The 9,768-nt window shown below is 57.6% G+C and overlaps 1 long non-coding RNA gene across 1 annotated transcript in view; it reads left to right on the plus strand.

Moving 5' to 3' along the window:
* LOC138916574 (uncharacterized) overlaps positions 1-5,056 on the plus strand; it is a 30,300-nt gene extending 25,244 nt beyond the window's left edge. The window contains exons 2-3 of the long non-coding RNA XR_011423853.1: positions 476-630; positions 2,107-5,056. This is a non-coding gene — a long non-coding RNA (uncharacterized lncRNA). The remainder of the gene's footprint in view (positions 1-475; positions 631-2,106) is intronic.
* Positions 5,057-9,768: the final 4,712 nt, after the last annotated feature.

Raw genomic sequence — 9,768 nt, forward strand, 5'->3', positions numbered from 1 at the left:
CGGATATCCAGTTAAATTGAAATTTCAGATAAACGGCAAACAATTTCTTAGCGTTAAGTACAAAGAAGCCAGGACATTCTTACACTAGCAAAAGATTCCTTGTTTATCTGAAACGCACAGGAACGGGATGTTGTGCGCGCAGGCCTGGGCCAGGCTGACGGTGCAGCCTCGGATGGGGACGCCCCGGGGGACCCACAGGCTGGAGACCAACCAGGGCTCCTCCAAGCGGCCTCGTGGCTCCCTGACCCATCCAGCTCCCAGCTTCACCTGGAATCGTGCCGCCTCATGCCTCAGCCCCCGCGTTGCAGCCTCCAGACCCTGCCCTCGGGGTCAGGCCTGGTCCTCTCACTGCTCCTCCTCATCCTCCTACTTGGCTGGACCTCCCCCACCAGGGCTCGCTCCATCTTCGCCTCCCGCAGGAGCTCGTTTGCTCTGTGACCATTTCTCACAGCCCTGAACCTTCTCTTTATTACAGGCAACAATGCTTCGACGTTCCTCGTGGAACTTTCCTTTCCGTCCGCACGTGGGCTGTGGCCCGCCGTGGACCCCCGCGTCCGGCCCCGGCCTGGTGGGCAGCTGCTGCGGCCGTTTCATCGTCTGAACGAATGGGAACTCTTCCAGCCAGCAGGGGTAGGCAGATAAGGGGAGTCTGACACGCCCAGGTGCTCACATCTCCCCCGAGAGAAGAGACCATTTCCAGACCTGGGCTTTTGCGCCCGGACAGAACAGGAGCCCAAGGCCACGGTCAAGGGGCCGGAGCGCTGGACAGCAGCCGAGAGCTGGAATCCTGGCTCTGCTCTGCACACCCAGCTGGTCCCTTGGGGTGACCCTCTACCCTCTCTGAGGCCCTGTCGTCCCCCTAAATGATGCTGCTCATCCCCCCCGCCCCAGCTGCGCTTCACTGTGAGGCTCGTCACTAAAGTCCCCAGATCCTCCCGAAAGGGACATCGGCCCCCTCCCCTGCCAGGCGGTGGTCAGGGCAGCCGTGGGCGGCCAGGGCCTGTCGGTGTCGTCCCGTCTCCGTCCCCAGTACCTTGCAGTGCTGCACACATCGTACGAGCTCCATCACTGTCTGCGGGGTGAATGAATGAGTGACTGCTGTTCCCCTGCACACCGTGGGTTTCTCAGGGACTCGGGGGGAGGGGAGAGGCGCAGATGGCTAGGGGGACCAGGATGGGGAAGGGAAGATGAGGCTGAGCAGGGGGCTGAGGCCACAGGCTCGCTTCTCTCTGTCGATGTCATCCTGGACCAAGCCCGGGGGGCCGCGTTATCACAAATTACATCTCCCTGGGCTGGCATTATCGTCTGATTTCGAGCAAATTACAGAATTAAGGGGCGGGGGTGGCTGTGTCTGTTCTATATTTGGCACTAGCTTATCAGCAGAGCTGCGAGAGCCTTCTGGATTGTGCTCAAAAACCTGATGAAGGTCGTTGGGCCAGAATGTCACATACTCCCAAGACGGCCAAGGGTCTCCCAGGTGGGAGGCAGAGGCCGAGGGAGGGTCAGCCTGAGATGCTTGCACTCCTGGCCCCCAGTTCATGTCAACCCAGATAACGCAGCCACGGCTGGGGTGGGGGGTGGCAACTGGCAGATGCTGTGCCGCCAGAAGGTGTTGCTGGCACCTCCGATGGGGACCAGATTACACCCAGCATCCAGGGAGATTGGGAAACGTGCCTGAGAGGAACCAAGGAGGTGCGAGGGAGTGCGTCTTATCGGAGGGGGAGGGAAGGGTGGGCTGCGGAGAAAGCTGGGGAGGGGGCCGGCAGTGTGAACTAGAGGGGGCTTCTCTCTGCAGCCTTGGCTCTTGCTGCCTGGAGAGGACATCTGGTGTTTCCGCCTGCTTAACATTCATTTCCCTCCTTCTGGAAACATCACCCTGGTTTTCCTTTGAGGAATTGCCCAGCCTCCACTCTCAGCCCATGTCATCCAGGCAGGGCTGTCACCTCCTGACCCTTGAGATCCAGGGGTGAGCCCCGGCCCCAGCTCAGACAATAGCCCTGAGCATGGCATGGTTCAAGGTGGCTTGACATGGAAGCTGGGTCAGTCAGGGTCAGCTCGGGGACTTTGGTAGGAATCACTAAGAACAATCTGTTCTTTCCTAATTAGGGTTGAAACAGCAGGGAGGGAAGCCCTGAGGCATTCAGTTCTCTCAGAACGAAGCCAGTGTGAGGAGAGCAGAACTAGGAAATGGAACAGGAAAGACTGAACCCTGGATCCAGCTGCACCTGAAGCTCATCTCCTGCACTCTTCTGATAACATAAGCAAAAAAAAATCCCTTTGAGCTGTTTCTGTAATCTGCCACCCAAAGAACTGAATAATTATCTTCAGTCCTACACTCCAGCCCCACCAGCCTGGTTGCAAGTTCTCAGAACAGATCAGACAGCCCCCACTTCCAGATTGTTCCTCAAGCCGTAACCTCTGCCAGGAATGCCATCCCCACCTCACGCCTCCTGTTGAAACCCTTCTCTACCCTCTATTCAAATGACATCTACTTCAAGGAGCATCCTCATGTGACAGTCACCTCACTTCCTCGTCACTCCCACACAGACTGAGCCGACTTTGCTTATGGGCCCAGGTGGTGGTGCTGGGTCTGCACCCTTTTTGTGTGCATTTGACCCTCTGGGCTGAGCCCAGCACCGTGCTGGGAGCAGGGTCTCATTTCCCCTGGAGGTGGTATCTTTGTTGTCTCCATGCCACAGGGCAGCCTTGACTCAGAGAGGCTGAGAGCCGGGCTCCAGGTCCGAGGGGGGGTGGCCAGGCCCCAGAGCACCAGCCCTGGCCCGCTGTGCTGTGCTGGCCCCTGACTTGTTCACCTATGGGGGTCTTTGTCCCCCTCTTACTGTGGGGGCCAGTGGGGACGATGTTGGGGTACAGGATGAAAGCTCCAGGGTCACTCTGCCTGGGTTCAGATTCCGGCTGCACTCCCCAGCAGCTGTGTGACCTCAGGCAAGAACTCCTCTGGGGTCCACCTGTCTGTTTTTGTATTATTGTGGTAAAACACCCCTCTCACGAAATGCACCATCTTGACCATTTGTAAGTGTCCAGTTCAGCGGCACTAAGTACACTGACAATGTCGTGCGGTGGTCATACCATCCTTCCTCAGAACGCTTTCCTCTTACAAAGTTTACACTCAGTCCCCTTTAAACAAGACCCCCACCGCCTCCTCCCCCAGCCCCCGGCCACCACCGTTCCACTCTCTGTCTCCGTGAGTTTAACTCCTCGAGAGGCTTCATGTGAGTGGCATCGTGCAAAGTTCGTCCTTTTGTGACTGGCTTATTTCACTGCATATGGGGTCCTCAGAGTTCATGCATGTTGTGGCAGGTGTCAGAATGTCCTTCCTTTTCCAGGCTGAATAATATTCCACGGTCTGTACCCTACCTCATCTTTCAACCGAGGCGAGAATCTACCTCCACAGTAGGTATCAGCCGTTGGTACAGGCCTCACGGCCAGCCCCGGGCCTCTGTAGTGGGGTGGGCAGGGACGAGGAGGCGGGCACCCTCTGCTGACCATGCAGGTCCATGCTGAAGCTCGCCGTCTCCACCCTCTGCCCTCTCGAGTGATTGCCCACCTGGGAGAAAAAGAGAGGGAAGCGTTGGCAATGTGTCCCCAAATTCTCCGCCCGCCGTGAGAGATGGGGGGCCCTGCAGTGAGAGAGCCTTCTCGACTCCAGCTCTCTCCTGTCTGGGGAGCACCCACTCTGAGCCAGGAGCTGTGCTGCGAGCCATCACCCCCGCTCGCCAGCTCTCATCCCAGCTGCCAAGCGAGTGCCAATCAGTGGGATGGCAGAGCAGGCGAGCGGGAGAGAAAAGTGCCAACCTGAAAGCCCTTGGCTGAGCCCCCAGGGAAAAGGGGATGCTGCAACTCGCTCCAGGGATCCGCGAGGTGTCAGCGCTGTGGAGAAGGGAAATGAAATGCTCGGTGCCCGTTCAGGGGAGCTGCCGTGAAACCCCAGGAGGAGGGAACGCCGCCAACGGTGCTTCGGGCCCCAGCACGGCGTCACAGAGCGCTGCTTCTGGACGGCGCTGCCCCTCTGGGTTCTGAACCCCCCTGGGCAGCTGTGTGGGCTGAGCCAGGCCCAGGGCTGGGCACCCTGGAGGGGTGAGGAAGGAGAAGAGAGAGGGAGGTACCCTACACACCACCCTGAGCCTGTTGGCTGTGCTTGGGTTTACCAGGTGCTGCACGCTGGATTCCCATGAGATTCTGCAGCCCGAGGACCTTCCAGAACATTCTTTTCCTCCTTCAAAACTTCTGAGATTAGAATCTAAGTGATTGCTGCCCAAACCCAGTTAGGAGGTGGGGCCGGTGAGGGACCGGCAGATTCGGGGAGCTATCGGGGTGAGAGGACGTCCCAGTGCTGCTTAAACGAGGACAATGATGGGGCTGGGGAGCTCCTGTCAAAATGGCCCCCACGTAAAGGAACACGTCACCTACTGCCCTGGAAGATGGGACTATTGTCCCAGCTCTCGCTCCCTCCAGGTCCTGGAATTCTACCTCCGCACCCCGGCCGTGTGACTGGGCCGTACCCTGCCCCACCCAGCTTGGGCCTGGCCTGCGACTCTCTTGGGGCAGCAGGATGTGAGTGACGTGACGCGAGGTTTTAAATGTGCTTGCGTCATCCGGCTTAGTCCCCTGCGCTTCTGCCATCAGCCATGAGGAGACCCGCCCCAAGCAGCTACCAGTCCAAGGAGAGGGAGGAAGCCCTTGGATCCCACCCGAACCCAACCCCCAGCCCGGGGCCACGGCTGATCCAACCCAGTAGACGCAGAAGTGAGAAAGATACACATGAATTCCTGCAGCCCACTGACTGCTGCTGCCTGGTCCTTGGCGTTTTGGCAGCGTCGCTGACTGCCACCCCACACGCGCATAGACGTACCCAAACAGCGCACACGCAGGCTCATCCACGTACACCCATGTGTGTGTGCACAGGTCACAGACACAGCCGCCCCCACTTTCTGCGGTTTCGCTTTCCATGGTTTCAGTTACCTGTGGTCAACCATGGTCCAAAAACATTACATGGAAAATTCTAGAAATAAACAAGTCAAAGTTTTAAATTGCATGTCGTCTGAATAGCATGATGAAATCTCTCCTTCTCACTCCGTCCTGCCTGGGTCCTGAGTCGTCCCTTTGTCCCGCGGATCCACACTGTGTACACCACCCGCCCTTTAGTCCCTTAGTTATCATCTCAGTTATCATCGCAGGTGTTCAAGGAAGGTGTTCAAGGAACCCTTATCTTCCTTAATAACAGCCCCAAAGAGCCAGGGCAGTGATGCTGGCCATTCTGACACGCCAAAGAGAAGCCATCAAGTGCTTCCTTTAGGTGAAAAGGTGACAGTTCTCAATAAGGAAAGAAAAAGAATCGTATGCTGAGGTTGCTAAGATCGAAGGTCACTTTTATTACAGGATATTGTTATAATCTTTCTATTTTATTACTAGCCATTGTCGTTAATCTCTTTTTTATTGTGCCTCATTTATAAATTAAGCTTGATCCTAGGTCTGTATGTGTAGGAAAAACGTAGTCAATATTGGGTGAGTACTGCCCACGGTTTCAGGCATCCACTGGGGGTCTCGGAGCCAGGAGTCCAGTGCATGCGTCACTGAATTGTGTCTGCAGCCTCACAGGACCTCACTCCCAAGCCAACACTGGGGGCCACCGCCCTGTTTCTTCAAGCAGGAGCCTGGGGGAAAATTAGGGGCAGCATGTCCTCACCCCTGTGTCCAACGTGACCGCCCAGGGCCTCGCACGCCGACCCAGAAGCCCAGTTGGAGTTTGTTGGATGGACATGATCCAGTAGCCTGTTGGGCATTTTCCCGCTGGAGCCTGTGGACCCTGGGGGCCCCGTCGGCCCCGGAGCTCCGGGATTCTCTTAGCCATGCCCGTGTCAGCAGGCGGGGAGCCGGCCGAGGGAGCCTGCTTAACAGAGGACGATGTAGGAGGCCCGGCTGCCTCAGCCGTCGCGGCCCTGCCTCTGAGCCACACCCGTCCTGGGCATGGGAGCCCCGCGGCCTGCACTCAAATCCCAACTTAGCCTCAGTGTCCAGCCCTGACCCGGGGAGGCGAGGCTGTAGGATCCGGTGGTGACAGACGGGGGCTCTAGTATCAGACTGCTTGGGTTCAATTCTCACCCCGCCCCTGCTCACCTGTGGGTCCCAGGGGAGGTCACTTCACCTCTCTGGGCCTCAGTTTCTTTCTTTGTAGCCTATTTAAGCCGTGTCCATCTGAGCTTCGATGCCGGCCCCTTTCACCCACACAAACACTTCGCACCAGCAGGTCTTCTCTCTCCGGCATCAGTAATTTTATCCCCTTTCCAGGATCATTCTCAACAGCCTAAAAATATGCTCAAACTTCTCCCACCTTCAAGCAAACAACGAAAGAAAACCCTGTCCACATCCCGTCGGCCTGCACAGCCAGGCTCTCTGTCGTGCTTTAGGGCACGAGTCGTTGAAAGAGTCCAGGCCTCATCGGCAAGAGCGGGCTGCCTCCGCTCCTCGTCTCTCCACTTCAGTCGGGTTTTTGTCCCCACTATTCCGCCAGAGCCACTCTGGTCAGGGTCACCGACGGCCTCTATGTGGCTAAATCTGTGTCACTTTTCGGGGTTCCTCTTACTGGCCTTTTGTCACAAGTCATCCCTGCCTCTCTGGGGGCCTCCATCGCTGCTTCTCCTCCCGCCCCTTGGCTGTCTGCTCTCCTGGTCCTCAGCGGGGTCCTCCTCACCTGCCAGCCTCTCCCTCCGGGGGCCCAGGGCTTCTGTCTACACCCACTTCCTCGGGGATCGGAGATACAAACACCGTGTGCACAGTGGCCCACGCCAGCCCAGACTGTGCTCTGACCCCAGAGTCGCACCCACTGCCTCCTGGTCATCTCCGCCCCACGGCCGAGAGGCTTCAGGCATCTGACGCTTCCACAGCCGGCATCTTTGTGGTTCCCCATCTCAGTCAGTGGAAACTCCCCCGCCAGTCGCTCCTCCCAACACCTGGTGTGACCCTTGACCCCGTCTTCCTCTGACATCCCCTCCAACCCTGCAGCACTTCCTGTCCATTCCACTTTCAGGATGCACCCTAACCTGACCACTGCTCGCTTCCTCCCCTCCTCCTTCGAGAGTGACCCCTGCATGTGGCTCCTCTGCCCCAAATACAGCCCTCCCTCACACTCCGTCTCACTCAGGGTGAAGCCCAGGTCCCCACCGTGGACACAGGGCCCCACACGTGCGGGTCCCAGACCTCCGCAGCCCCCGGGCTCTGCCAAGTGCCATTTGAAGGCTCATCTCCTGTCACCCTTGCCCTCGCCCACTGGCCTGTGGTCACACTGGGCCCCCGCTGCTCCTCAAACACCCTGACTCAGAGCCTTTGCAGTGGCTGTTCCTGTGTCTGCACACGGCTCCTTCAGGTCTGTGCTCAGTGGCACCTTCTCCTGCGGCTTTTCCTGACCACCTCATTTTGAATGGCAGACGCGACCCGAGCCCCACTGCTCACCAGTCCCCTTCCCAGCTTGATCTTCCTGTTTTACTGATTTACGACTTTCATTCTTTGTTTCCAAGCAGACTGTAAGTTCCATGAGAGCAAGGACAGGTGTGTTTCTTCGCGGCAACTGGAGTGTGGTTGTAGGTACCTGTTAATGAGCCAGCGAGTGAACGAGTCTCGCTGGGGTTGGGTTCAAGGAGAGAGCGCGGGTGGCCACTCCACCCGGGGCACGTGGGGTGCACCTGGAAAGGTCGGCAATTATGGTTGTCACTGCGGTCACCACCCGCCTCGTCACTTCCTCTTTTCTCCGATGCAGGGAGTGCGGCTCAGAGGCAAGGCTGGCTCAAGGTCACAGAGCGTGGCCACAGTAGGTCAGGCCACCTGGACCAAGCCTCCCTCAATGACAGACGGGCCACTCCTCTGTTCTAAGACCCCCAAACCTCAAGGTGGGATCTGGAAAGTTCTAGAGCTGGGATGGACCCTAACTATCCCCTGTCTAGTGGTTTCAAATGCTTTTTTTTTTTTTTTGGCTGGGTGTCTTTTGCTCAAATTAAAATGGAAAGAAACAGCCCAATACGTGAAACAGGTAGAGAGAAGGGGCTGCTCCAGCTGAGTTCTGGAGGGTCTGTCCGGAGTCCTGCTCCGCACCAGACCCGTGGACCCCCAGGGCTTTGCCAAGTGCAATTTGAAAACCCCCAGCCAGCAGTCCCCTCGCCCCCACTCTGTCTGCAGAGGCGGAAACTAAGCCCAGAGAGGTCGAGACCCCTTCCCAAGGTGGCGGTGGGAGGGTGGACCCCTGGGGGCCCCTCAGAGCTGCTCCTCCTGGCTCCTCCCTCAGATCCATTTTCATAAGTTCCAGGCTCCTGTTCCTGTGAGTGCCTCACTCGTCCAGCCCACTTAATGGAAGCCAATTATTTAGGACAAAAGAACCGAGAATGCATTGATTCGTGCCTTTGTCCCCACAACAGGGCCCTGGACAAGGAGCTCCAGCTGCTTTTGTCCCCAGGGATGCTCATTAGAGCCCAGCTGGGCTCAGCCCCCAAGGGCAGGACCAGCCTGCCAGGGGGTCCCCGCTGTGGCCAGAGAAATTCTCTAAGGACTTCTGGGGCGGGGCCCGGCTGTGGGCAGGAGCGCTGGACAAGGTGCAGAGTGCTTGCGGGGAGGCAGGCCATGGGGTGTGAGAGTTGGAGCAGCTGGAAACCCTGGGGAAGTCACTGTCCCTGGAAGTCTTGGTGTCTTGACCTGTACACTGGTGACAACAATGGAACCTGTTAAGTTTTCCCTGTGGGGTACTTAGCACAGTACCCTGAACACAGTACATGCTCAAGTGAGCTATTTTTACCCATTTGTGATGGTTACTAGGTCATTCTCATGAAAACATAGTATAGTTCGTCTGGGAGTAAGCAGACCTGGCTTGAACCTGGCCCGCCTCTTAGGCGCTGTGTGACCTTGGGCGTGTCATGTGGCCTCCGGGAGCCTCAGTAACTCATCTGTAAAATGGCCATGATGGTGGTGCCGACCTCAATGGCCTGCTGGGAGAACGGAGTAAAACAGTCTACCCCAGAGATGGCCGGGGGTGCGCAGGCTCCCGGAAAGGGCAGGGTGGATGGGCCAGGAGCCTGTGCAGCCGCCAGCCAGGGCAGCATGGGCAGAGGGAGCACTCACTCTGATTCAATGCAGACAGCGGGCAGCGCCACTCCCTGGGGGGTGACCTTGGCCAGCCGCTCTCCCTCTCTGGGCCTCCGTTCCTCACCTGGAAAGTGGGGACAATGCAGGCATGCAAAGAAAAGACAGCTCCAATGGTAGAGGGTTTATCCTGCTGGTTTATCCATCCTGCTGTGGGCGAAGCTTTGCACACGCGTTTTAATGCATCCGATCTTCCAGCGACGCTCGGTTGAGCCCCGTGGCAGACACTTGAAACCACGGCTGCAATAACACTGCCACCAACTGAGTCAACGCGCAGCAAACCCAGAATGTCAGCCTGGTTGCACCGGAAGCCAATGTCTGTCTGTGCCTTTAACCCCAGCACCTGACTGCACCCCCCTCCAATCTGGGGACAGTCCCTCCCTCAGCCCAGTGAAGGAAAGCGAGTTAGGGATGTTGATACAGGCAGATGAAATCAAGGCAGGCTTTATGGAGGACGTGGTACTAAAGCCTTGAAGGATGGGTCTGATTAAATCAGGTAACATTCAGGAAAGGGAAAGGCAGAAGGAACAGCATGGAAAAGGCACAGAGGACAGAGTGGAGGGCATACTTGGAGGATGGGACGTGGTCTTTCTGGTGTGGTAGGTGGGATGAGGGTGGGTGAGG

The sequence above is a fragment of the Equus caballus genome, chromosome 12 (genome assembly GCF_041296265.1).
Source record: "Equus caballus isolate H_3958 breed thoroughbred chromosome 12, TB-T2T, whole genome shotgun sequence".
Taxonomy (NCBI): domain Eukaryota; kingdom Metazoa; phylum Chordata; class Mammalia; order Perissodactyla; family Equidae; genus Equus; species Equus caballus.